General features: G+C 44.1%; 1 protein-coding gene across 5 annotated transcripts in view; it reads right to left on the bottom strand.

Annotated features, from left to right (window-relative positions):
• Positions 1–27479, bottom strand: part of LOC146177226 (uncharacterized) — a 113893-nt gene that overhangs the window by 68881 nt on the left and 17533 nt on the right. For 2 of the 5 annotated variants that reach the window (XM_084580406.1, XM_084580402.1), the window contains exon 1: positions 23590–23808. The exons of 2 other annotated variants lie outside the window; for them this stretch is intronic. The gene's annotated coding sequence lies outside the window, so the exon portion shown is untranslated. Of the gene's footprint in view, positions 1–19391; positions 19413–23589; positions 23809–27479 lie in introns of those variants that run through there. One more of the 5 variants, XM_084580407.1, reaches the window with a different exon arrangement.

The following is a 27479-nucleotide window of genomic DNA, read 5'->3' as shown; positions in this document are numbered from 1 at the left end:
AGTGCTTTTCGTGGCCGTTTCTAAAGTGATAGTTTCCATGAAAATGTGCGCGTTTACGAAATTGCCTTTAAAAATGATAAAAAAAAAAGAATGCGCAAATCGCCGCAGGTGGACAGACTGCTGGTAGTTTGTACTTTGTATACGCACTTTTTAGCCGCACAGCAGTCAGGACAATTGCGTACAGAGTAGAGTTTTTCTTTTATTTCAGCCCCACCAGAAATAAATGCAGGATTGTTGATGTTCTCACTAAAGAACACTTTGTTGGTTTTGATTAATCCACCAAGGTTGAGATGATTCGTAATAAGGAAGTAATTACTCATTACTGTGAACCCAAGCGCAGTCAGGCGGCTGTAAAGAGGGCTAACCGGTTTCTGAGAAACTTAGTAGTTAAAGAAGAATATCTCAGTCCAGGACAAATGTTTCTTGAACTTTTTTTTTTCTGAAAATGCTATTAGCTTTCCTTTGCATCGTTTCGCTATGCCTGGGTGAATGCTATAATGAGCAGTCGCTTTCTTATTCAAAGAAACATTTTTTTTTTGTATGTTATCATTTTTATTTGATTCAACTCGTGCGCTGCTTTGGGTTATTTGAAAGTTAATACACGGTTGAAGAAGGCTGTCTCGATTCCTGTCGAATATAATGAGATATAACTTGCATAACGAGGTATAACTGTTCATTCTTTGGTATTTTTATACTGAAAGCTACGAACAGCCTCCCCTCCTGGATACAAAGCATATCACATGTTCATCATACGTTGATTCAGAGCGTCAGTAGCAGCCAGCCCCTTTAGCATGCCTTATATCCCAGTCACGCGGCACCTCTCCAAGGTGTTTACTGCAAAGGAGCTTTATTGCATTAAAGGAGCAAAACTAAAAAGGAGAAGCGGCGCAGCTACGTGGCAAGTGCAAAGGAGATGGATGAGGATGATGATAGGCATTCTCCATGAGCGCCATTTGTCGAACGGCAATCCCAACGGCTGTCAACCGCTGCGCTTGAAATGGCGCTAGTAAACGCTACCAAAATTGAAGTAGACGATACATTTCAGTTTAAATGATAAGTGAACGAGACTGGCCTTGCGTTTGTTAGGAAAAGTAACCGACTTATTAATATGGAAAGATTCTGAAGGTTTGAAGCATGAGGCGTATGTTTAGTACACGGTGGTTTAGTAACAAAAGTTTTTCTTTTTCCTTTTCATTGTGACCACGGTAGACGCGCACACGTTGTTCAGCCTGGTTCTGCGTGCTAGCGTGCGAAGCATACTTTCCTTGTGCGAATTTTGAAGAAAACTTTATAGGATGTGTTCGATGAACTTTCGTGTTACAACTATGAGCGACGAGACCCAGGACGTGAAAGCAAAGTGCGAAATCAACAAGGAGACATCGTATGTTGATGCGGCTGTTAAAACGTTCCAACTCCTCTATCAATGCTCGAGATTCTTAAAGTTCACTGAAATGCAAATTTAACGCCTAAAGGGCCACCCACAGCTTTCTCTGTGAACATCATGAGACGAGGCGGAATGCCGATGCACCGTCGCCGTGCCACATGCAGCGAAAAACTGGCGGCGTCGGTGCCCGAGTGAGAAAACGCGCGATTTGGTCCACTTACAGCACACTTTTCACAGTAAATGACATTTCAAGAGGAACACATACAATATGCAGCGTCAAAAATGGCGCCCGACAGCACTTGTATACATCCTTCGAGTGCTCCCGACGCTGCCAGCAACAGAGTGAGTGCTGCAGGCGCGTCGCTCTGGGTTTGAGCGAGTGTTGCTGAGCGAAACGCCGAAAAAGGTCCCGCTTCGGCTGCATCATCAAAATAGGCAAAATCACAATGCTTACAGCACTTTATGACGCGACCTTACCAAAGCGGTGCCGCCCGCTAGCGCGGCGGGCCAGTGCTCTGGCCATGCGCTGCTTCCTTGTCGCTATAGGCCTACTTTGTTTCGCACCGATGGCACATAAAACAGCGCTATGAAATTCCTTCGTGCTGTACGAATTGGTCTACTCGTAGAACTGCCTAACTCTGACTTTTATTCTCTAGTAAAAAAAGCAAAATGTGATTAATTTCGGCTTCACTTTTTAGCGGAGGTGGCGAGCAAGCGGGCCGGAGCAGCCACGCCGCAAAGGCGGCAGCCGGCTGTGAGCAGAAACTTGCTTGCAATGCAGTTGTCGCTTCTATACCGCGACCCGGTACGGCTTAGCGATCCTCAAGAATGACTCAGCTTTCACATTCGGCTCATTATTTACGGGAACAGCAAAATTTAACACACTTTTTTTAGTTTTCTTTTTTCTTTTTTATTGTATCGCCGGCGCCCACGACTCCAAGCAGCAGCCGGCTTGATCAGCGGTGAACGGCCGTCGGGCGGCTGTTCGCTGGTTTACCGCGGGAAAATCGCTCGATGTGGGCCAGACTTAGGTAGCTTCAATTAGGCCTAAATATAATAGTAAAAATTATATTTGTGTCAACTTTTTTTCTTTCTCTGTTTTCTTTTTTTCAAGTCCGCACCGGTGGCGTTCAGGTTCACGGTGCTCCTTTACGAAGCTGAAGGCCGCTGACGACCGCCGTTCTCGCTACGGGTCTATATCACATAGGGCTCAGACTTTGCCGTGTACCTGCTCGTCAACCGCCTTTGGAGCAAAGAACCTTAATTCTCAAGGCCTTACAAGTGCCCGTGTGATAGGGGTACTATACCGAGCCGACGTTCCTTTGCGCGCATACTGCATCCAACAAAGTTCTCATCAAAGTAAATTAGTGATTGTTTCGCTGTTCAGTGCAAGTAGTCGTGTGCTAGAACGCTCGTGGGTTTACATGCAGGTTTAGATTATTGAACCACGAGAACTTCCACTGAACTGCTTTTAAGTGATTGGAAGTTGACGTGTAGTGCCACAACGGTCATAGGACTCAGTAGCGCTCCTTGCGGATTTGACCAAAGCTCCCGATTGGTAGATAGAGTGACCCAGTATTATTTTTATTTCAAGTTTATTCTGAGCATTAAAGGCCTGTTTATTTTTGCTTTCAGGTAACTGTGGTAGACACTATAGCAGGCTTTAGGCAGAACAGTAATGCATTCATGAGCATAGGTAGGAGGGTAGCGTTAAGCATGCTCTTTCCGAAATGCCGTCTACCGACACGCGTCCTTGTGGACGACAAAGACTGCAACAATGATTACGGCCTAGACACTTAAATAGTCTTTTATCTGCAAATTTCAATAAAACTTCAGCTGTTTTGCAATAGCCAAGTGTATGCTTGTAAAGCTGTTCTAGTGATCCCAAGAAGGTGGCGTTAGATGCAAAATACTAGACGTTTGTAGATTTTCCAGTATTTATTTTGTACCGTACGAACATGTAAGTGAAGAAAATATATTATAGGCCGTTTAGTAACTCAGTGAGAAAGGGTTGTCCTACTGTGTGAATCCAGAGAGGCACGCTTCCCGGATTAGATATTTCTCTACTTAAGCGTCCACATCAACCATGACCGACATGCTGGCACAGTAGTTTCTTCAACAAGGCATTTCAGCAGCAGCGCTATGTTCTTGTAATGACACCAAAAAAAGTATGCAAAGACGACTGCTCGTCTTTATCATCTCCCTCTTTACCAGTGCTAGATTGCACTGCGGTTCAATAGGGCGTGAAGTTGGGCTTCAAGTTGGCGTGAATAGGGCGTTACAATCAGACTAGTCGTAGAATGAGCAGGCATTTTGCAAATAACTGCGCGCTATACACCGTACTTCACTATAACAGAAGACGACCTTATTACGTTTGCTTATCCTTTATATGTGGTGGCTCCTAATAGAGAGTTAAAAAGAAAAGTATTTTCGTGATCCCCAAAACTATTTTTTCTTAGATAACTAAGCTGTCTCAAACGCCATGTGGCGAATCGGTGGCACTTACTCCTGCACAAGCTTCAGCTCCTATCTAGTTTTTGTACCAAAGCTTACATTGAAATTCGCGATTAGAAACAGCCTAATCCGAATGTTGTAGTTGTGACGACAAGCTGATTAACACGGTAAGGATGGATTCAAATAAACTGCTTGTTTGGGAGACCCGTGTCATGGAGTAAAGGAAATCGAATCTGCGACAGCAATAGCAAATATCAACGCATAGCGGGAATCTAACTCTAAATCTCTGGAGTGCTGCAAGTAAACATCTGGTTCAACTGTCTGAATAACCAGAGAGTAGCGCGGAAAACGGGTTATAGCGAGCCAAGAATACACGTGCAAAGCCGCGGTTGGATGCGTGGTTAGCACTGCCAGTAAAACTGCGCATCCCACCTGCGGGCCTCCATTGACAAGCACCCTAAAAAAAAAAAAAAAGAAAGAAAAAAACGACGAAAATTTATATACGATGCCGTAAGCTATGTAAGAGAGGAATATACATAAACGAATACGGCGAATGCTAACACTGGCGTCAATTCGTGTGATCGGCAGTGCGGTATTTATTCCAAATTTAATTACTTAATGAGTTTGGTCCCCGGCCTGATCATTGCTTGGAACGTGAGAAGCACCAAAACTCTCTGAAGCTGATATGGTGTTGCGTGGCAGTTACTACGCAGTTGGAGATAGTGTACTTGTTTTTAGGACCTTATCTCGAAAGTTGGGCGTGCACGCTTAGCGCGGCCGAGAACGGCGGAGATTCTGACGCTGATGACAGAAGTGCGCATTTCCTACTGTCGCCGTTGAGCAGTTTTCTGCTGCGTGGTTTCGCAAGCTCACACAATGCATAGTTTTTACGCCAACCTGTTGTGTTGCTTAATGAAACTTTCCTGTCACCAGAGTGACGACAAGTTAAAACTTAAAATGTTTTGATAAAGAGTCAGTTCAAGCAACTCGTGCTTTGCTTTCAAGCAAACTGAGAAAATCCATAACAGAGAAATGCTTGTAGCTGCCGCTTTTGTGCATATTCAGGAAGAGAGAGGAGCGCTTAAAGGTACACGCACGTTCCTTTGCTACATGTCTGTATCTCTCGCTTATCTGTATCTGCCTGAGAAAAATGAGCCCGCTGAAATTGACTACCAATACTAACTAAAGAACGAACCAGAACTAAATCTCGTATACGTATTCTGATATTTCTAATCCTGCAATCTTTACCGTCTTCAATGTCTCGGGGCAAGTCGGGCCAATTCGGTTTATAATAAAAATGGCCGTTTTTCTTTGTGCGGTACATTGTGGTTTTATTTACAGGAAAAGTACCCACCCTTTAGTTAATTTATTTCACCATGGCTGCTATTAATGCAACTTGGTCCATTCAATAAACGTGAGAAACTATTACTAAAGCACCTCTTATTCATGAGAATGCAAAGGAAAGATGAACTAAGTAGATACTAGCATCAAACCGCTCTCAGTGCGTATTCAAGCTCAAGCAACAGATCTAACCGCCCGTCTTGTCCCCCTCACGTGTTGCGCTAAAGAAGATTCGAACTTAAAAGCTCGAACCAATTCTCACCCATAAACAAGCGCTGCTAAGACAAGAGCCAGTGCTGCATTTTCTATTTCTAGGAAAATTTCTGCAATTCTCCGAAACCATAGTTCTGAAATGCTCTAGTGATACAAGCGATCAAGCTGAAAGTATCGCTCTGCAGTCGGGCATTATGAAACTTTGACGGCCCGATAGCGAAAACTATCTGTCATTTGAAATCCATAAAGGCAGTTCATCGCATATACAGCAACGCGGTGCCAATGCTTCTTATAAGTATGGTTTTGTATTAGAGGATAATATAGTGTGTTTTTAGGCATTCGACTTTTTGCAAGCTCCATGAAGAGACAAAACATGAAGTATAATTAATGCAGACATTAGTGTGCTTACTTTTCAACTTTCGCATCGTAAAAAGGTATGGAGGGAGCAAACAGGTAATGAAGCCCTTAAATTTGCGACGGACTGATCCGAAATCACACGCTGTGGCCTCACACATGTGTTCACTATTAGAAATTATCACACTTTAGTGCAGCTCTTGAATCTGTGTCAGATGAGAGGATAGGTGCACAAGATGACTTAAATGGTACGCCAATTGAAAGTACATGTCTTGCACAGCTGGCGCATAACGTTGACATAAAGTCACCAGAGCGGCTTAGGAGTCGCAGCATCAACAGTCATGTCTGCTTGTTGTATGCTTTGCGTGTTTACTCCGAATCACTGCCAACTTTCACAAATGGTAACCTTAATCAGCTATCAGTGTGGATGCTGTGACTAAATATTCTTTGTGTTCACAAAAGCAGTTATTTTTCTAATGCGCAGCTTCAAGCTTATTTTACCTCTGCTTCAAACACTAAAGATAATTGTTTGAACTCTTATTGAAACATTGTTTCCCTCCAAACCATCAATGCGTTTTGGGGTGTTCGCGACAAATTCAGCCGTGGCAAAATTTGTAAATGTTCTGTGGTCTGAAACACCGCAAGGGCCAGAACACCGGCAATAGTGAAGCGTTAACAGCACCTTAGTCTAAAAACAAACCCGGTAGAGGCTCAAGGCTCCTTTTTACTTTGTATTTATCACTATCCTTCCATTACCAATACAGGCGGAGCTATTACTATAACTATACACATAAACACTTGAAATATAAAATAAGTTCTTTGTTTATAGAGTGTAGCAAACTTGGCATAAAAAATGGCCACAATAGAAGCAGCATGCAAGTATACGAGACAAGTAACTTGAGAAACTTCCTGGCACCACCGCTGCAACCGGAAACGCGTGTCCCTCAGGAGTCGTCGCAACAACGCGAGCGTGACCTGAACCGCCGCAATCTTTTGACGCAGGCACGTTGTTGCTTACACCAGCCTTCGAGCTGTGCGCGTTCTCTCGACTCTTCAAGCAGCAAAATTCCGATAGGAACAACATAGGCAGTTCGCGGCAGCCCCAGGGGAACTGACCGTGCGTGCTCCTGAAGCTGACTCCGTGCTTCCTGTCGAGGCGCAAAGACTAGACGCAAAACCAGCGTATATCCCAGGGTATAAGTGCTGTGGAGGCAAACGTAAAGCTTTGCTGGGCCAGAAAGTTTGGTTTTATCAACTTCTGAAGGCCCGGACGACCTGTGATCGAATCCACGACATCCAGCGGTTACAAGCCTACGGCAAAATTGGTTCGGAACAACACGACTCCACTTGTTTTTAGACCTTCTTTTTCTACTGTGGTTTATTTATTTACCAGTAACCCAGCAACTCTTGGTATAGTTTCTATACCTATTCAGGCGCTCCGCTCCCAGGGGGCCCTTATCGCTGGAAAGCCAACTAGGAACAGGACCATTCTGCCTTTGACCGGCCGTTCCTTTCTGCCAGCAAGCTTCGCGGAAACACGGTAAAGTCACGAGGCAATGGGTAAGGGCTTTGTTTCTGGTTCATGAGCCCTCTTGATAACACACTGTGCCAGTGCTCTACCTAAAGAGGTTCCTAAGGAAAACCTGAACCGAGGTTTTATGGAGTAACTTCGTCGACTGCCCTTATCTTCTTTCTAACTCCTCAGAGGTGACAAAGAACGCCTCCACGCTATTTCAGTGCCAGTAGAGATGGCGATATTGTATATCCGACACACATAGACGATAGAGCGATTATTTCGGGGTCATGTGGGGTACGTAGGCTTAATGAGTACACGGCTAAGTCGTTTATATTAATGACCACGATGCGTATAATGCTCCACATAGCGTTATCTCGGACGCTGACAAAGTTCTTAAAATAAAATTGATGATTCATGACTCGCAGAGTTTGGCCGCGGTCACTGGGTTGGCGCAGAGCTCTCCTGCCTTGCCTCTCGAAATCAAAGAAATGAGGCTAGCATTCGGTGGCATACATTACGTGCCAAGAAATATAAGTCCCTGCTCATAAAACTGTACGGGCCTAAGCTTACCATGCAGAAATTTGAACATACTTTTTAGATTATCTAACACTGAATACCTCTGCGCTAGCCTGTGCCGTCCACGCCACAGTTGTAAAGGCCTCTGAAATGAACATACGGACGCAAAAAGCGACTAAGTGTGGAAAATATTTATTAAGCGGCAGATTGGAGGTGATACTTCATAACAGCCGTTCGTTTTGCGTTATAGGCAAATTGGTTGAGACGATGAAAATGATTATAGCCAGCTCAAAAGCCACATAGTTGAACCTTGGTACAATGTCATCTTCTCCACGGAGGTACCTTTGAATAGCACACTGTATTCAATAAATTTACAGTAAGTACAGATTAGGCAGCGAAGTGTATAGCCTCATTTTTCTCCCTAACGCTCTCACCATGCAGAACATTCCGAAGTAAGAAAAAGTGGCTATACATATTTCCAAGACCTTCTAAATTGCCAAAGAAGCCATTAGAGAGATTACGACGTTCCTGCTTTAAACTATCCTGATGTGACGGTTGCACATCAGCGCTGCTGCGCTGTTCACTTCATCATAAGGAAATCGACGGTTGAGCTGTTCGCTAATAATATAAGGAATTTTAGAATTTCGGAACTACCGCGCTGTTTGCTAGGGAGTGACCAAATATTGTATACCATCTACTTGGAACGACGGAGGTGGGATGATAGCCCATTTTGGGCGGAAAACGTGAAGAACGCAAATATTTGCAATGCAGCTACAGATGCGTGGCCTGCCGCTACAGGCGAGCTCCAAACACAGCACATCGTACTAAAACTGCCGGTATATAGAGCACCTGCAGCCTTTCTTTCATGCACTCTCTTTTGGGAGCCTTTTTGTTCACAGCGTTTACGGCTTATAAGGGCTTTGCCGCGTTACTTTCTGAAGGCAAGCCATAATTAAAGTATATCAGCTTACTGTGTATACACAGCCAGCCATTACGCACTGTAATGAGAAGCGTTGTTTCCGCATTCACTAGAAACCTAACGACGATACTCAAGGCCAGGAAACTATGTGGCCGAAAAAGACAGCGGCATGAGAAACTCTAATATGTGATAATCTTTTCAAAACAGTCGCACTCTTCAGAACACACAACTAACGCCTGCAGGAAGCTGATTCGAGCGCGCTCTCAATGCGCGCTCGCTAGCATCCACAGCCAGTGGTGTACATTTTTCAGTCTATGGCAATGTGGTGTTTTGGGCCTAACGTCTCAGAACAGAACATAAACACTGAGAGGCTCTATATGTGTGGGTTGCGTATTAGGTTTCCTCACATGGAGTTTATCTACATTGGCATCTCACAGCAGATGGGTGTTTTGATCTAGCTGCAGTCATTGAGGGCTTCCGCAGTAGTTTTTTGGAACTTCGACCTTCTGAGCGCCCAGATTCATATCCAAACTGCGGGTTAAAGGCAAATCACATAGTAATGACAGTCACATAAACTAATTTAAACACTTTTACAAAATGCTAGTTTGGTTTCAAATAATTTATAGTAAATTGTGGTGCATTCTTTTCAATTAAGCACTTCAATTTTAAAACAAGTCCTCGCATTTGACGGCTCCTCACTTAAGGGTACTCAATTCACTACAAATATAGCTACACAGATACCACGTATACTTCGTACCCTAACAATTTGTCCCGGGCTAGAACTTGGACCCAGGAAGTCCCCGGAGTCCGATTCAGTAGCTCTTCAATTTTAGCAACTGACATATCTAGTAGATCGATAATATGCTACAGACCACAGAGCAACAACTTGAAGCAGGACTATAGAAGTAGTCTCATAGTCTAACATGAACCAGAAATAATTTTTCAACTGCGAAGTTTCTGTGAAAGGTGTATAGCTGCCCTCTGTAGAAAAGCTATATACTGACGCAGATATGGCTGAGTGTGGGCGGACGTAGATGGCTCCTTATACATTTCAGTATTTCTTTTTTTTTTTTGGAGAAAGGAGAAGCAGAAGCAAAAGGCATCGGCCCTTATGCATAGTCCGTGGAACAGTTGAAAAAAGAAACGAAACGCAGTGTTATGTATGAGTTGAATAAATATACAAACTGGAAGAAATTACTACCTAATTTTTAACGCAATGATACATCAAAGCAAGAAAACATTTCGCCACAGTGACTTGTCGTCGTAAAGTTCACAGAACATACAACACATTCACGATGTAATCACGTAAGCATCCATCAGACAAAGAGCAAGGTTTACAGAACATGCACAGAAATTACGAAAGAATCTATAGTGAAAATTTGTTGGAATTGAATTTAACATGTATCAAGTATTGTTTGATGTTCTCAATGAATTCTTTGAAGATGAAGAGAAGTGAAGAGGTAGATATGAATTAAGAGCTGTAGGGGCTTGGTGTCGTGTTTCGTGACCTTAAACAGACAAAAGCATAGTAAATAGTTTGCGTTTAGTTCTGAAGTAGCACGTTGTGGACGAAATGTCAGGAAGCTTCTATGAATGTATCAAAATAATTTGCCAGAAATCCAGCAAAAGTATCAAAATAGTTGAAAAAATTCTATTTGATCTTTCTGAACAATACTATGTTTATTGTACTCGGGCATTGTTGATGGTTTCTGTGATCGATCGTGATATTTCTGAACTGCACTTAGTGTTTCTTTTGTATCTTAGTTAACTTTAGCTATTTACTGGAGTGCAGAGTTCCCCAGATGAGAGTAACAGATTCTATGAGTAAACAATAGCACAACATAATAATACCTTCAGGCATGTGGATGCAATATTAGTCGCTGATGACAACCAACTATTCTGTGCGAGGGTTGTGCGCGAGATGTGTCAATCTGTGCGCGAGATTCCGCGAGATGCGTTCTTGTCTAGAATTCCTGCCATCTGCAATCCCACACATAAATGCGCACCGGGGAACGTCACGTGACACGTGCGATGTTGTGGCGTGCAAACACACCTACCGGGGACATTGTGACAGATCCTGCGGCTTTCCATTCCTGCAAATAAATTAAATTATATGCAGCATTGCAAAGAACGCCTATAACAGGCAAACGATTAGAAGCAAATGGTAGGAGATTAAAGGTAGACTTTCGCCATTCTCATTTTGAGAAACATCTGAAAGACCCTCTAATTTTTTTCTTGGTGAATAATAATAGCCTGTCGCTCTGACATTAACCGGCCTGTACTCGGTGTACCGCGTTTGCGAACGATTCAGTGATAATCTACTAGCCTGCTACCAGGAGAGGAGGTTGTTTAGGAACTCTCTTGCCTTAACTTCCAGTGCACACAGATCTGCGTCACTAAAAAAACTTTCGTGTCCGCCGCCTGCATCAACGCTTGGGTCTGCTATATTGTATATATTTATAATGTAAGCCGGGAATAAGACTTCCCCTGGAATTGAGCTCTCTGGCACAGTTTGCGTGATGGCTAGCAGCTCTGAATTTCCAGATTTAATGCAGGCATACTAGAAATGCTTAGCTAAATAACTGGAAAGCACGGCTAAAACAGGCACAGTAAAAAGTTTACTTATGTGTGAGAACAACGTGATGAATTTTGTCAAACTCTTTTCTTACGATTTCTGCTTCAAAAAAAAAAAAAAAAATCTATTCCACATTGCAGGCAGCCCTAAAACTTATACCAAGAGGCTCTCACGTTTCGGAGCTAGCCTATATCGTTGTTCAAGAATGCAGTTGCGGATATAATTCAGGCTTAAAAAAATGACGGAGAATTTGAGTTTTACATAGCCCTAGGCCAGGGACGGTATAATATTATTTTTTTGAATGTGGGGTCGCATTACTTTAGTTATAAAATATATTAGGTACCCAAGTTGGTTGGCTCCGACAGAAGTCGCTCAATTTCGTATTAGTAGCGTCTTTTGCTCAGTGTAATACTTGGCGTAGCGTAAAAGGCTTCAGTACGTTTCCTGCTTGGAGGAATATATACACGTCTCGTGTCCACGAATGAATCGTGTTTATCTGTTTGAGTAGGGTGCGCTTACACCATGACAGGCCGAATACGACGAACTTTACTGACTGAATCTAATTCTCGAGCAGTTTCAGCGTGAATTTTAGTACCGTTTTTCAATTGCATTTCACGATTGTGTCAGTAAATCAAAATCAATAAACGGAGAACTTCAGAGGGCCTCGGCTAACGTCGCTCAGTGATCAATGTCCTTGCAGCGAATACAGGCGAGAAATTCATATTATTATCCATTAATAAATCACAGCCACTTGGAAAACAGTAAGCTTTAACTGAAAACAGAGTTTAGATCAGCTAGAAACTGCCGAGCTATAAAAGCACCGGATGCTCATGCGAGCAAAATACATTAAATACATTGCGTCAAGGGTGTTCTCGACACTGACGCCGGAACCTAGGCTACACCACATTTCACTGGTAGACGTAGGTGCGGAGCTTTTCAATTCACGCCTTTGAAACGTTAGTCACGCCAACGATTGAATGACAGACTCGGTGGCAATCCTTGTTGCTGAAGATTAAAATAATCGGTTATTGCTGAGGTGCAGGAAACTCGAATCAAAACACTGCAAGACACGGTGAAAACATGTCTTTTTTTTTTTTTTCTATTTGCTAACCGAAACCATGCCTTATGGGTGTGCACAGAGCGACATTCACTCTGGCTCACGGCAATTACTATAGCTGCGTTCGGCACTTCATTCGTAACCGGAAAGTTGCCGGGAGTGCACCTTTCCTGCTTTCTCTTCGCTCATCATGACCATAAAAACTGAGATGAATCGCGGTGCACTGAAGCGTCCTTGGAGGCTCGGTTCCTGACGCCCATAAATCACCGATCTGCGGAGTAGCGACCCGTTGGCGCGAGCTTGCTTCATCTGGGTCAATACGCTTCATATAGCGCCTGGCTGACTTTAGCTAAAGGGCGCCGATCCTGTTGCGATGAGTTATATATCTCGGAGCTGCCGCGGTGCTTGGGCAATGTCCCTACTTCTCAATCAGGGCGTGGTCAGGAATGCGCGCTTGTACTTCCTCACGAGCAATATTGAGATATTACTGCAACGAAGGTTTACCGAGTTCCCATCAGAACATGAGCACCATTGGAACTGATAATTTTGTTGCCAAGATGGATCATAAATACTTCCAAGGCTGTTTAAGCGTACAGAATGCACTGGAAGTAGAGCATGGGGTTGTCCTGTTTTACATGCTCTGTTTGTTCATTGAGCTTACAGCTTTTCGCACCAATCTGTTCAGGAATTTGTTCATAAAAAAAAGCGAGTTATCAAAATCCGTTATTAGCGCGTGGTCACGCTTTACACATATAACAGCTCTATGCAAATATACCAAACTGTAAAATTCGTATCAAAGACTCTACATGGCTGTGTTCGCTTGGTCAGACGAATGTGAAGATAAGTACTCATGGCAAAATTGAAGATCAAAATTTTCTGAACTCACGTTTCAAAGGCGTGAATTGAAAGGCTCCGCACCTAACGTCTACCAGTAAAAGCCGGTGTAGCCTAGGTTCAGGCGTCAGTGTCTAGAACACTCTTGACGCAATGTAGTTTGCTCGCATGAGCATCCGGTGCTTTGATAGCTCGGCAGTTTCTAGTTGATCTAAACTTATTTTCAGTTAAAGCTAACTATTTTCCAACTGGCTGTGATTTATTAATGGAGAATAACATGAGTTTGTCGCCTGTGTTCATTGCAAGTACATTGATCACTGAGAGAGGTTAGCCGATGCCCTCTGAAGTTCTCTGTTTATTGATTTTGATTTACTGACACAATCCTGAAATGGAATTGAGAAACGGTACTAAAATTCACGCTGAAACTGCTCGAGAATTAGATTCAGTGAGTAAAGTTCGTCGTATTCGGTCTGGCATGGTGTAAGCGCACCCTACTCAAACAGATAAATACGATTCCTTCGTGGACGCGAGACGTGGAAAAAGCGCTCACGGAACGAAGATTAACAGGGGTACAAAGAGCCCGCGGACGGCCGCTATGACCGAAACCGGATTTGAGGACTTTGGACAGCCATGAATCACGTCTCGCCCGGGGGCAGTTTCAAAAGAATACCGGGCTGTACAATAAAACGTTTGCGCCGGACGAAGACAAACAGAAAGAATAAGCACATAAAGAAAACAGAAAGCTGAGGAGGACGAAGCTCCTCCGCGGCGTAAAAAACGGCGATAAAAAGAAATGGATCGCATACTCTCCGCAGACGCAGCCATTTTGAGGCTGGTCTTTCTCGTGCGGGGAGGACGCGAAAAGTTCGACATTGCGAAGGATCTGCGGATAGAGCAGTGTTGGCTTTGTGCTGAGCCTGAGCCCGCTTTGCTGCAGCGGCAAAATGAGGGTCCCGAATAACGCTTCTTTTTTTTTCACGTTGAGCTGGAAAGGAGCGAGCATTGTGAAGTTGGTTTAAAATGAAAGGCCCACCGCAGCTAGACTGCCAACAAAGAGAAAACAATAACTGGACATGGTTGTGTAAAGCTGTCAAAAATGACAAGTAGAGTCTCTGTACTGGATATTGTTTAGGACGAAGAAAAAAAGGTATCTGGAACTGTCGCATTGTGTTACAGTAAGATGGGGATGCAGGAAGATTAAAATTTCAGTTTAATGGCAATCACATCTGAATTACTTGACTTATCAACGCGTCGCTAGCCGCGGAAATCTGCAGCATGTTGTAGACGGGAGCGGAATTATAGTGGCAAAGAACGTCGCTTGTTTTCATCTCGTAGAACCGGAGTCGTTATAAAAAGGCAAGGTCTATTTATCGTCGGGACAATTCACAACTGCCAATCTTTCCGACATCAGCGGTTTGGAAGGTCTGCAGCTAAAGAAGTTGGACATAAACAAGAAAACGGACAGGGCAAGCTTCCCCCTCTGCCCTTATTTTCCAGATATTGTGTAGTTAGAGTGCTTTCTTCTATCTTGACGAGAGCAAAATAAGTTACTGCAGTAACTCATGTGCTTAGTTTAACAAAAAAATAAACAAAAAAAAAACGAACCTCAACATCTGCTAAAACGAAAGACTGTGAAAAAAGAAAATTATTAGAGCACATAATCACGACCAAGGAAAATGCGCAGAAAATTATTTCTTTGCTGTCAAGAAACCTACATCTTGGCTTGTTTCTAGTCGAGCCTACCGCGTTTATGGAATCTAAAAGAAAATAAATATAAAACTAAAAAACACAGATAGTGAAATTCCCCTGCCATCCGGATTCCGAAATAGTAACCCGCAAATCGAAAGCAACACACAATGCCAGATTCTCGGCATGAAGCGCTGTTTTTCTCGCAGGCTGCAAACAGGAGAAACCACGCGATTCTAGATGGAAGCGTGATGGAAATTGAGCCCGAGGCGATACGTCGCTGGATGTGTTCAACAAGAAATGGCACAGAAAGCCGAGAAAAGAGTTTGAACGATGTGCCATTCCTTTTCGCCGATGGCAGGGCTGCTTCTCTTGGCACTTCATTTCCGAAGTTGGCCGCTAGTGAGACGAGAAAAAGTCGCTGCTGCCTTTCTCGTTCTCCTCCTGTTTCTCTCTTTCTGAACGACGCTGTGCTATTTCCTGTCATTCGTAAGACAGTACAAACTCCCCAAGAGGCCTGCCTTCAGGCCACCGTATCACACTGGGTTCATTGTTAATGTCGCCGGGGTGATTTTTTTTTATCCTCGCGGCCCGCCAGTTACTCGCTGCAAACACGATCAATGCCGCATACGTCGACATATACATATAAACTAACTGTGGCCGTCATTCCAAATATTCTGGCTTCCATTAGGCATGCGTTAGTCCATGCCAGATTACGTTTTTTGTACGCTCCATACTATTGCCTGTCGAGAAGTGCACTGCGGTACAAAGACAATTTTCGTGCCTTGTAGACTCAATCATGCGCTTCTCCCACATATTGAGCTGTTTTAAAGTGTACAGACCGAGGACAGTCAAGACCGGCATTGAAAATTGCTTAGGTGAATTGAATGTGAATGCATTAAATAGATTAAGAAGTGTATTTAGAAAGAGTAGGCTGTGGTATATTGTAGATTAGTAGTCGCTGCGCAATGTACTATAATGACTATCTAAAGAAACACTGCACACACGTGACCATACTGATAACGTCACGCAAGTTTTCAGGGACCAACGTGTTCTGAACAGCGCCACCGGGTTTCGTTGCTAATGGGCTATATGAGTCTTCAGCCTCTCTCGACTATTCGAGGAGACAATACTGCGTAAGCACCAACTCACCAGCTTATATTCTGGCATAAGAAAGATTAAAGTGTATAAAAGAATCTGTTAAAGCATAGCGGGGGTTTGAAGCTCCTGAGAAGGTAACGAGGTTATTATAACTGAGACGGTAAGCAAATGTTCTCGCGGTTAATGCAGAGGAGAATGTATGGCACGGATGTTCCGATTTCGCCAGTGATTTGTATTGCAGAACTGCATTCATTCACTACAGTGACAATCTACATTTCAATCTGGTAGGTTATGCTATCGCATGCTGTTATATATTTGCATATTTGGACTAATTAGGAATATTGTCCAATTTCTCCAAACCAGATGTGAAGTAGCCACCAGGCATAGGCTTCAAACAAGCCTCGTGCTTAATCTTGGGATCGCACGTGCAAGAATACCCACTCGTTCTTGCACTTATGTTCCTCCCTGCACTGGTGAAAGTTGGCGAGGACAAAGAAACCGAAAACAAAGAACGAGACACTAGCAATTTACCAAGTGGAAATTAGGGCTGCGGTAATGCCTAAGTTGTCTGATACTGCGGCAAAGGAACCTGATCTGCTCTCGTCGCTGCGGGCCCAAATCACGCTCGCGGGCGCAAGGCAGATAGTTTCCATCTTCCTACTTTCTCTCAGATAGTGAACAACAATAGACGCACGCTGAGATCTTTCTTCGTATGCCTCTTCTAAAGCTAACGCTATGAAAGCAAATTTCGTGACTGTGGCCGAGTGGCGCAAAGCAAAGCAAAACAAGGCTCTGCTGGCAATATTTTAAATACTGTGTCTGTGAACTACGTTTACGTTATTCTCATTATAGTGCAAGGAAAGGAGAGCCTGTGAGCAACTCTTGATGATCTAACGATTTATACATGTCTTTTTCAGCCGGTAACCCTGGTCCCATTTCTTTAAACACACTGACTGAAGTATCGATTTTCTTAAAAATTTGGTTTGATGATCGCCGTCAAGTTAAAATTCTTGCCCGGTAACAGATATGCGTTTAGGATGGCGGTTGATTTGGCATGGTGTTAGCCTACGTTTGCGGAGAATGGCAGTTAAAAAGTACCTTAGCTTAAGACGGGCTGACGAGGTCACTTCAGTATAAGGGAACACCATCACATGTGCCTTAATTGATTGCTTTCTTTTTTGGACATAACGTTTGAGTGTAAGGCAGTTATGGAATAGTGTAGAGTGATGTTAGGAATGTGAAATTACACTATTATCCAAATGGGTAGCAAAATCTTGCCTTTGATACTTGTCCTGGGATCACGCCGGGTAGCTAAATGTGCCGCAGTACACGAAACTGGTGGTCGATAATAAACAGTAAAACTGCAGCCGTCCTGAGGAGAGACCTGCGGATATATTGATAGCTATGGTACACCCTTACGAAAAAAACTTTCATCCATAACGAACTTCCCGTATAAAATACCAATATAGTGAATGTCCCTGTAGGTGTCCCCAGCCTTTGCTACCAAAATCGCGTTTCGCTTCCTTCCATTCACGATTCAATTATGCAGCCTATCCGAGTAATTAAGAACGCCGCGAGTGAACGCAAGTGACAGAAACCATAACTAAAGTCGAACGCAGATGAACTGATTGATCGCTTTACAGTTGTTAATATGGCACAGGGAGAAGGGAGGGTAAAATGATGGTTGATGCAGTAAGCATGCAAATGGCCCCAGTGCAAATAGCGTCCAGTGACACACGTTGTCGAAAGATAGGTGTGGTTTGGTGTATAAGGTTTAACATCCCAAAACGACACCGAAAGATAGGACTGAATAGCAACTTGTATTTTTTGAAGCAGTAGCAGACTGGCTCAAACAGTCGAACTGAATGTAGCCCTTTGCTTTGATAAAAATGGCCCGGGGCCAGTCGACAGGAGACGTTCATTGCACAATTCGCCCGCAGGAACGTAGACATGAATCCACAGCCGACCATCACGGAAGCACGCCAGTTGCGATACAGTTGCTCAGAGCCTCTGAACAGCGCTGCTGTCGTTTCAATGGCATACAAACTCAGCCGCTTATTTTGGCAAAAAATGCACCCAGCTTCACCACACTCACATAGGAACATACACAAGGAAGGTAACGTCAGGCAGGAAGAAATATCTCGCTGGCAATTGCCTACGTTTCTGACGTGAAGTGGTGCTGATTGTGCAGTAAATACACAATAAAATAAAAAGTAAAAGAATACATTCTGAAGATGACAAACGTGAAATATCCCCCGAATGGAGAAAAGTCGAATCCGGAAAAACGCGTAGATCTTTAAAAGGCTACGATCTCGTTCACACGATCAGTCACGCCGCAGTGCATCTGAAAAACGACGTATTTAAACTAAGATCAAAATACCGCATCTGAAATGTGCTCATTACTCCAGTGGTTCCACACAAATGTAAGCAGTCGCTGAATGTTCCGGAATCGAACATATATACTATATCAACTGCGGTTAGCAAAAATGCATTGCCGAGCACAGCCTTTTTTTTTTGTTTGTTCGCCTATGTATATCCTCCTTGTTCGCAGTACGTGAACCACAAAGCACAGACAAACGCATCCCGTTTATCAGTCGCTCTAGAGCTCCGGATTTTATTTTGACTCATGCCATGCGGCCCAACCGACACTCTAGCGCGCGGGGATCTGGTACCTAACGGCTGCGAGAGCGAGGCCTACTTCCGGATGAAGGGTCCGTGTACCGCTGCCGTTTCCGGCTGTGGCTTTCCCGCCTTCTTCCGGTACTTTTGTAATCTGGCTTCCAGAGGGAAAAAAAGTACAAGAAGATAATCTGTGCTGTGAAGTAGAACGGTGGTTTGTTTCCTTAATCTAGCTCTTGTGACTCAACGCCATTTTAACATTGTGTATTCCCTGTGGTCAGTCAGTGCCATTTGGTGCAGGATACATTTTTTATCCAGTCGTCTATTCTCTGAGGGGCTATTTCGCGCCTCACTGGCAAGTATACATGAAGTGGATAGCGAATAATGTATTTTTCTCTTGAATGGCAAATCCAAGTATAAACGTCTTGCTGGATAAAAAAAAAGAATGAGTGTAAGCAAATGACAGTGACGTCATACGTTCACAGAAGAGCAGCCCTAACAGCGTATCGTTCTTCCTTAACTAATGTTTCTAGGGAAGAATTTCGGTGTCAGCTAAACTCAAAAATGCGGCCCTGCACTTGCGCGGACAACAGGTGTTTTTTAAACATTAGAAAATTGTGCTAAAAGGAGAGGAAAATATCTTGGAGTCTGTATTGCCCTCTGTTATCGAAGTATGCTTATTAATACAACGCTTGCAGTAAGAATCTGACGCTAACTGAAATAAGGTTTGCGATCAAACGAGTTCTGGAAATAAATGCAAGTAACAATTTTACGCCGGCATATACCACCATCAACATCGTTAGGGCGCAGGACAAGGCTCACTGGAGGGATATGGGGTACTGTTCCGCAGTGGAATGGTTCCGTCAAGGTGGTATTGATCTGCAAGAATGCAATTGAAGAAATAATCATGCATGTCCGAACAGAGTTATCTGCGTCATTTCCCCTGTGCCCTGAAAGGGTTGCTGGTGTCAAACCCAGCATCAACCTAAAGTAAACTATGTGCCTACGTCAGTGCCTTGATGGCTGTTTCAGTGCCCTACTATGATTCGTCAGTAAATAAAGCGCATTCCCACTTGTAGAAAACACAAAGTTGAAAAATTCCAGCTCCTGATGCACTGCAATGGAGAAGCAGTCAGGCATTTATAGGTCGACGATGTTTTAAATGAAGTGAACTAAAGCTGGTCAATTTCCAAATGTTAATATGCCAGCGACAATGAAATATTAAGAAACACACAGTGCAGCGGTGGCATGCAAAAACCAGGCTCACTTTTAGAAAGGTGATGGCATGAGGTGTGGAAGGTTTAACGTTCGGAAGCGGCGCTGACCCTTTGATGGGTGCTTTTTCTAAGGCGAGGAACAATGCACCTGGCGTTGTTTGATACTTTCTGGCGTCCCACAACATAGGAACATGCTTTTTTGCATTTTTGCTTTTTAGCTTACCTGCAGAACAAGCCGGAATTTGATCTGGCAGTCTTGTGATTAGGTACCAAACGGCAATGCCACGTGGGCACTGCAGCAGGGGTAAAATAAAGTGCTCATTCTGGAGCTGCACGGAATGCGGTTTAGACTTATTGAAACTTGGTGCGTCGTGCCTGTCGGGTCATTGATGTCCCGCGTTTAGCAGAATCTAGGCTTCTGATAGCATATGTGCATAAATACCTTGACTACTATTATGGGTGTTTCTTTTTCAAAGCAATTCACTGGTCCGTATATTTCAATGCTGATATTTTCACAGTTGCATTAGCATTTTTGAGTTACAACAGTAAGCTCAGTGAAGGGATATCATTCTCGAGCGAGAACAAGGGATTTAATAAACTCGCACATTATTTCCTTGTATAATGCCGCAATCTATCAACAATGCATTGGCCTGTTTCAGTAGTTGTGGAAAAGAAATCAGAGTACATTATAGTGAGGAAGCGTTAATTAAGAGGCTACTACTCCGAGCAAAGTCTCTTATTACTTGTGGATACATTCAGATTGGTCAAACAGGAATGTTACGGTATCACACACGAGATCAGTCGCCTAACGCTGCGAAATTTGATAAGATAACGAACAAGTTGATTACAATAATTGGACTAAAATTCACTCATCCGCACGTTCACTTATCCCTCCGTGTGCGGTATCCCTTCCTCGCGGTCTCACCCGTGCAGAGGAGGTTGCGCTTAGGAGGATCTGGGTCGGTGTTGCCCTCACACCAGCTGTCACTAGGACGTGGTCATACTTCCCACATTTATATCCCCGCCCACGGTGCCCGATCTGTAAAAACGAAAATATTGAGGCCGACATTCACCACTTGATGTGGAACTGCCCAGCACTCAAACCAACACGAATCCGGCTCATGAAGATAGCTGGCCTTTCACCAACCAATCCTGCCTCATATGTCGCTTGGACGCAGGAATCTCATTATCATTCACTCCTGGGCTTCATAAAATCGGCCAACCTTTTGTCATTCAATTAATCATTTATTCATCCTTCATCTCTTACCCTACTGATGCCCTGAGGCAATAAATATCGATAAAAAGGTATATTAGACCACACCCAGTCTCGTGGTTGCGCCCAAAGTTGGCCTGGGCGGCTACCATAATTTAGCTGTAGTCACCGGAAAATTGACTCGTATGAATGCACTAACTAGACCACGGTTTCGCGCGAGTTGCCGGTATAACTGTGTTAAAATGCTCTGATGCTCTACCGGGCGTCCACTGTAGGTGAATATATTGCCACGCGCCTTCGCAGAAAGCCGACGGAAGAAGATACGGTCGGAAGGATCTGTAGAGGACAAAGAAGAGCAATGGCAGAAAAACATTTTTAGACTTCGCCGCGGTCCTGCTGCGACCGATCCTCTGTAAATAAACCCCCATGTGCGTACTAAGCACGTAACAATATATATCGTAAATTGGCTTCTAATTATGCGTTTAAATTCTGTCCTTTAAAATGTGCAACATAAAAAGTAGGAGAACAGAGTATAGTGCATCGGATAGAGCGCCCGCAGACTGCACCCGCCGCGGAGTAAGTGATGACGTAGACAGCCGCACCCATAGTAATCTTAATTTTACAAATACCAGTGTTCTGGAAATATTTTGCATTTTGTTCATTTTCTTTTCGCACATCATATATCCACTAGTGTCAATACACTTTTGCAGCGAAAGGGTATAAGGCCATTAGGAACCCGATATTTCAGCTTTCATGACAGTATTGATAATAGGTACCCAGCAAGTGATCACTTGCAACGATATTTGTAATTTATTGCCTTGAATCGAATGAGATCTGTCATTTAAGTGTTACCCGACTGCGGTGGCGAAGTAGTTAGGCCATTCGAATAGTGAACCCAAACACGCAGGATCGAATCCTGGTAGTGGCGGCCGCTTTTCGATGGAGGCGAAAAGCAACGTGCCCGTGCGCGGTTCGATGTTAGTAGACGTTAAAGAAATCCATGTGATTGAAATTTCCGGAGGCCTCCCCTACGGCGTGTATCATAAATTGACTCATTTTGGACTTAAACCCCATAAACCAAACCAAACCAAACTACTTCTTTAGTTGCTCTGCTCTGAACTATTTTTTTTTTTGTGTTGGATGTGGTGACTTTATCCTACATTCCACCGACTTGCGAATGGTGCTGTTCCTGAAACAATAGTTACAGCTGTATGCTGAGTTTGTCATTAGTGACCTAATGCACTCAACGATAATGGTTGTCGCTGTTAGGGAAGGGAGTGAAATGACAGGATTATTTAGAAAGAAAAGATTTCAGAGGAACATTCGTGATTACTCAGGAGGACAGTGGTTAATTATGGCACTGTGATACGGAGAGCAGTGAGCGAGCTATACAGCGCTACCTACTTTCCGTGTCCTTACATGGATGTCCTTACGCGACCGCCGCTTCATCCTAGAGAGCCTACCTACAATGGGAGGCCTTTTGTTATAGCACATAACGGACTTCGTCGAAGAGATCTGTCGCTAGTAACGCTAACTTCGGCACTCTCTCACAATGCATTATGCGCCAGGTTGAGAAGTGGAACTAAAACATGATAATTTTCATAATTACTCACCCTCGCATTGGAGCTCGTGGGACAATTAATATAAGCAACATTTCAACACTACGTCATGGGAACCTATTTCCATATTTGTTCAACAAACCAGCTGTCGAATCGGCTATCTCTTCTAGGAGATGTTGGCAATCTGCATAAGAAATCACTTCACACTCTAGGAACGCTTGTTTTAAGTTCAAGTCCCACTGGAATCACTTTAAGGAAACCTTTGAAGTCTGCCTCCTTCCGCACTGTCGTGGCCTAGCCCTTCAAGTACGCAAGCGTCCTGCACAGGTGCTCAGTGTGAGTTAAGAAAGGTTTTTTTTTGTAACTTTTAATGGAAAAAATGTAGTTTCAGAAATGTCCATTTCAGAGGGCCACATAATGACCTTTGCTGGCCACATAACAGAGTGTCACCTGTAGGCGGCTCTTGCTCACTCAGGAGTGTAGAAATGTGTGTTTAATGTGACGAGCAAACACGTTTGTTGCGAGTCTTATAAGGGTATAAGAGATTAAAAGGTGGGTGGTTTAGTAAGTAGCTTAATTTCAAACAAAAGTGCAGTATTTCGTAGGCTGCATAAAGGATAATGGGAAACACGCCGAACACCTTTTTTACAAATGATTTCATTTTACTGGCAATCACACCTCAGTGCGTGGTTTTGAATACGAAGGTGCACAATAATACACGCGCGCAGGCACATAAGCAAACGCACATGGTTCATAACAGTAATACCTGACAATACTGCCTATACACAAAAGGTGTTGGAGAAAGCACATATCAGGCAAACTACCAAAGAGAAAAGTCCTCGTCTTTTTGTATGCTTGTTTCTCAGAAGGCGACGTCAGACGTGCATCAACGCAGGGGTGCATCCAATGCTTTGACTTAAACAACAGCTAAGGAGATGAGGTCACTAGAAGCCTTTCTGTAAAAAGATACCCAGCGCATAAAATATGTGCTGCGTGAAAGCACAGCATGAAAGAAAAATACATCGACACACCATTCGCAGTTGCCGTTCCTTTCATGACGTCCACCGTCGGCGCAGGAAAAGCCATCAGCGCGGAGCTGATGGCAGCAAGTAAAAGAACACAAGGAAGTTAGGCAGAAGTGAAACCAGACAGATGCGGCGACAGCGCAACGTCACATTCACTTCCATGGCCAAGCTGCAACACTTGGCTGTCGCGAACAGATTCCGCCACCCTAGGAGCGGCAAGCGGGCACAATGTGAGCCGCCCTTCTCTTGAGACAGGGCCCCGGATATATCGGGCTGCTGAAGCGCTATCGGAGGAAACCGGACGCCGGTGGCCGCGGGGATGCCTTCTGCATGCGGCGACAGTAGCTTCATCCTGCGCTGAAGGTCTCCAAGGCGTCGCTCCGTATCTATGGTCGGACACCGACTGCTACGCTCAAGGAGCTCTGCGGAGTGGCTTTCGCTTTCTCAGTGTCTCCGGTGTCTCCCCGATGTCTGCGGCTTTGCGTCTCCATTCGCATGGCCATCTTTTTGTGGAGAAAGAGCTGGCGGCGCGTGAAATCGAAGACGCGTGGCCAATCCTTGCTCACGCTTCGGTGCCTTTGCTAAACTGAGTAAAATTTGCTTTTATATCCGACTTCCTCGTTGATTTTGTCCATTGCTGCTCTAGGCATGTTACGAACATTATTTCCGGCTGGAAAAAAGTATTCCGCAGCAGCCCTAATAAATGTCGCATGAACAAAATGCACGGTACAAGGCAGCGCTCAAGATGTATATATCTTAGAAAGAACACATTTTAGCGCACAAGCTAAGTATATTAAATGTGGAACTGATGAAACGCCAGATAGCTGTAGTTTGAGGCCACTAATACTATTCGCTATAACATCCCATAGGCACTATATATATTATAGTCAACATGTTTCTTCGAATAAATGCTTTCTAAGCAGTGTAGGGCTTTACTACGCCGACTACAATGGCAACAAGAGCAGTCACGCCATTGTAGTTGCTAAGCAATAATGAGTGACCCCCTCTACCCTTGTTCAGTGCTCCTTCATACCGTGTAAACCATCTTCTTGCTGACGTTCTACCTTCGTCGTATCGTGAAATATGAGACAAATATTCGTCGATGGCAGCACAGGGTAAATTGTTTTCAGGAAGACAAAGCGGATGAGGATTTGAAATCAGATAAGGACTGATGAAGAGAGTACAGAGAGTAAGGAAAAATATATTGATCCCTTTGGCGGGATAAAACATAGCCTTCAGGATTAAATAAAAAGATAAAATGACTGTATACAGAACACCGGGCGCAGTGTTAGTAGGCGTAAATTAGCGCACGTGTACAAAGACAAAGTGAAGTACCGGAAGCACTGTCTCAAGTCCCCTCTTGCCATGTCTTCCTACAAGAGCACTGTTTTGCCATTAACATGCCGCCATACTAAGTGGTTCATCACACTTCCCCTAATTATGACACGGCTTAGCCCGCATTGGATTCGCTCGGGTGAGCGATATTTGTTTTTGCACTCCAAACAATGCTGCTTCTGAGTCTGTGTAATGATCTGTTGTGCCGTTTTAGTTTTTTGCGCTGGAGAATGAAGGTTGGACGTCATTGTGTGCGAACTGCTGCTAGTTCCTAGCGTTTTCCAGAAGCAGTTGAATTATTGTTTACAGTTTTCTGGCAGTGTAGTCCTTCTTTCAGGTACGCGAACTAACTTGGACACATTCCATTAGCGGCTGTCACTTCGCAGATAGGCAGTTTGATTTGTTTTCTGAAATACTGAACTGACCATGTATGAGATCGATGTATTTACTATAATTGCGGGAGCGATCCCAACGAGGACACATCTTAAAGATGGATACCTTTTACCATGCCTCCTATTCGCGCACTACATTTTCTCACGACTGGATGGCTTCGAGGCACTCTCAAGTACTTTCAGTACAGCGTGGAGTGTATTACACCTCCAAGGCATTCCAGCTGATTCCTGTTCTTGGTGTACGACTGTCCAGGATCAATTCTCGTCACACAAAAGTCGTCACATGCGGCGGAAGCTTGTGGTGAGTTAAATGACTAAGAGTGCAAACTACATTTTCACCACTTGGCCATCTGCAGCCGGTGCTTGAGCCCCCTGATGAATATTCCACTGCGTCCTTGTCATGGGAGTGATACACAGAAGGGCCGAATTGTATAATTCTCCTCTCGGGCAAGCATTCAAGAACATCAGGTGCTCGAGCTTCAATACGCTACTGATCACACTCAAGTCTGGAAAGACGTCCCCACTCAACGCTAGTTGTAGCTAGTCGACAAAAGTAGTTTTTGAAGCATATGCAGCTTGAGTCCACTTCGATTGGAATCAACCAGTGTTATGCATCGAAAGTTAGAATCTGCCTACTCGAGCACTTTCGTCATATATATCGCAAGATCCTGTCGTGGATTTTCAGGAAATTTCCCGGGTTTTATTTCGACTTCCGGTGGAAGGTGGTGACCTTCCCGGAAACTTGCGCTTCGAAGGTGAGGACCAGACGCCGTAGTTTATGCAAAACCGGCACCACGGACCAGGTACGCCTCGCACGGTGAGAAACATTCTTTCCTAACCCAAGGCCTGTGGTGCAGAGTTGCGAAAACATATTCTCAAGCTCCTAGGGAAGAGATGGAGGCGAACCTTCGCGCGTGGCGTTGCCGCAGCAGGATCATTTGTTATCAGGCAGCAGCTGCGAGCAAGGACGCGGCTTTGGTTGGGGCCAGAGACGAAACGCAAATAGATATTCTTTATCAAGAAGAATATATCGGCTGCACAATAATTAAATGTTAGAAAAATATTTTTTTTTGCAGAATGACCTGCATCGTTCATGTTTGTGGGGGCCTCCTGGGATCAACCAGCTGAGGAAAGACTGAAGCCGTGAAGCCATGAAACAACTGTTGAGTGTGCATGGTAGCATTACAGCATGCAAGTTATATGTTACACATATTCGATGTAAGCGCCTGGAAGAATAAAAAAAAAAAACAACTCTTATCTCACCGACACTGCGGTAGGGGCATCATTTCTTTTTTTTTTTCTGCTTCGCTGGAGTGAGCCCCCGAAGGTATTCACACTACGCGAACTCCCCTTCCCCCCCCCCCCCCCTCCCTCCTTCGCGAGTCGCCCCCATGACACTGGACAGAAGTATAGCCACGTAAAGGCCGCGCCCTCTCCCACTCGACGAGAGTGTCGCTTCGGAACCTGCAGTTGCAAACGGGAGAGGGGATCTTTTTAAATTGGTGCAAGAACGCGTGGCTTAGTTGAGGCAAAGCCAACTGCTAATTTAGTATCACGCCACTTGGCAGTTCGCAGTGTAATACGATCAGAGCAGACAAGTCGCAGTTACAGTGTTGCCGAAACAGGAAAAAAGGCGAGCAGCATCACCATCTAGTTCAAATGACGGTACCTCGCAGTGTTGCCAGAAGGGCAGTCGCAAAAACGCGCCAAAGCTCGGTGCTTATACCCGGCGAGTGTCAACATCGATTCCTTGCTTCATCGTTGCTATTGACGGAGATCAGTACGTGGGGCTTTCTATATGCTCACACTGATTAATGCGATAAAATTTCTTAAGTTTTTGTCGCACATTTCCCTTGCAAATCTCATTTATTGTGCTGTGCTGGTTTCCAGCCTATACTAGTTTTCATGTACTCTGAGTTTAAAAACGATGCTGTCTTGTTCGTTCAAGTAAATTTTTGATATTTTTCTGTTAACAGTACATTGTCGTTTTCTTTCTTAAGAGTTTGACCAGCCTTTACGCTCTGAATTGTACTATGTACTTTGAAGGTATCACAAACAAATCTACAACAATGCCGAAGACCGGGGCTACGATGTGCGTTCGTTTTCACATGCTTGCGCGATGCGGTGGCTCTCCTGCACATTTAATAAAGGTGTCCTTTTCAGGCGCAC

This window comes from Amblyomma maculatum, chromosome 10, assembly GCF_055883805.1.
Source record: "Amblyomma maculatum isolate TAMU_Amacu chromosome 10, ASM5588380v1, whole genome shotgun sequence".
NCBI classification, from domain to species: Eukaryota; Metazoa; Arthropoda; class Arachnida; order Ixodida; family Ixodidae; genus Amblyomma; species Amblyomma maculatum.
This window is presented reverse-complemented; position numbering and strand designations above follow the sequence as displayed.